Source organism: Halyomorpha halys, unplaced genomic scaffold (assembly GCF_000696795.3).
Source record: "Halyomorpha halys isolate HHAL.00 unplaced genomic scaffold, Hhal_1.1 Scaffold2804.1, whole genome shotgun sequence".
In the NCBI taxonomy this organism is placed as follows: Eukaryota; Metazoa; Arthropoda; class Insecta; order Hemiptera; family Pentatomidae; genus Halyomorpha; species Halyomorpha halys.
Window position 1 is genome coordinate 4,626 of NW_027114787.1, and position 2,144 is coordinate 6,769.

Here is a 2,144-nt window from a genome sequence, read left to right on the forward strand (position 1 = left end):
TAATTTTATAATCAAATCTTCGGTTATTAATTTTATAATCAAATTTTCAGTAATTAATTTTTTAATCAAATTGAGTTTAAAAGTTTTCTTGTGCAATGTCCTAATTATTTATTTGAAGAAGTAAACAAATAAAATTAATAGAGTTTTCCATTTAGATTTTATCAACTTTATAATTATGTTCAACTGGCTGCAACATTCATAAACTTAAAATAGTTTTACCGAACAGCCATTTATGAATTCGTTGTATAATTTCTTTTATTTCGGTTTTTAATCTTTTAATTATATCCCCTAATCTGAAAATATTTTCTTTAATGCTATCGATATATTGACTGGGTTCCTGTGATAGAATCTTTTCATTAAGACTTGAAACTACGTTCCATACAAAAGTAGGTTTAAATAGATTACTAATTTCTGTAGAAATTTCAGATGTAGTTTCATAGTGCAGGACATCTAGTAAAATCTTTCTTGGAACACTATTTTTCTTCACAATTTCTAACCATTCTTCTTCTACCAAAATTGAATAAAAATTGACTAGTTTGTCAAAGAACTCAATTCCCTTTCTACCTGATTTTGTCGTAACGTACTCTTCTTTGGTGACCTTAACTACTTTTTCAATTATAGAACTTACATTAATATTTTCATCAATGTCCAAGCCTTTAATGGAGACATCTTTATTTAAAATTTCTAACGGAGAAACGTTGGTAGATTCATCCAAATTTATACCAAGAATTTCATTACATTCATAATCAAAATCTTCAGTTTGAATAAAGTTTTCTGCTTTCGCAAATCCATTTACTTCAATATGAGAAGTGATTCTTTCTTCACTTCGGCTCATTACAGATGGTATTTTTAAGCCGGCATCTTCAATAATCTTTTTCTGAATAAATTCTTGTTCCGATGGGGTAATTTGATTCACTGCTTGTGTGGTTATTACTTCTTCGCAACTAACTGAATTATGTTTGTACTCAATAATTTCCTTTTCATTACTGTGTACTTCATTTAGACAATTAGCAACAGAATGGTCTATAAGCTTTGAATTATAGAAATCATTATTCATACTTTCAATTTTTTCTCCATTCGTTAGCCTACCATTAGTAGGCACAGGTAATCCAAATAACTTATCACCTTCTGTTTGATCTAAACATTCTTCAAGAACTGAAAAACCTTCGTTAGCAATAAATTCTTCTTCGTTCAGTTTTAATTTATTTAAATTGTTTTCACCTTCTTCTTTTAACTTTTCATAAATTCCTCCTAAAGAAAATTTATTTTCCTTTTTATGAGCAATTTTTCGTACTTATCATCTTCGCGAATAGATACTATTCCGATTTCTAATTTTTTTATTTTTTAAATCCTTAAAACTCATTTTACTAATTTTAATTTTATTTAACTTGGATATAACTCCTTTAGAAACTTTTAGCGTTCCTGCGACTTCTTAAGGCCGAACTAAAATTTCCTCATGGGATTTGCCTTTCATAAAGAAGAAGTCGAGGCGCCACGGAACCGAGGGAGTCGAGGGGACAAGATGGAAACAAGAGGATGGAAGGGAGGGAACGGAGTAGAATGGAGGCGACGGACTGGAGAGAGGCAGTTGCGAGACATCTGAAGGGGTTGTCAGCGAAGGGGTGACCGTACACTGCTGAATTATAATGTGATGGAGAAGAGCGGCGGTCTGCCTATAATAGAGATAGCTGGAGTGAGGTGCCTAGTGGACACCGGCAGTTCCAACACCATCATGTGCCGAGAAGCCCTAGAACAAATGTGTAGTAAAGAGAGGACACACCAGATCCAGAAATGTCAATATAAATTAATCACCCTGGGTGGCCCTTGTGTGATAGAAATAGGCTTGACTCGGTGGGGATTTAGAAGAGAAAAATTCCTGGTGCACATCGTAGGGAGTATGCCGAGGCAATACAAAGCGATTGTGGGATGTGACGTGCTAGAAAAGGTGGATGTTTGGGTTAAGGATATTAAGGGGAATTGGAGAATTATGTTGGGGGGGGGGGTAAAATGTACAAATGTCATCCACAGGAGAAAACTGAGGGCGCACGGGTTGGAGCAATTGATCAGGCCGAGAACTGGAGACAGAGGCTTAAGGGAGAATATAAAGATATTTTTTTTAAAGAAGGAGACATGCTCGGGGCAAC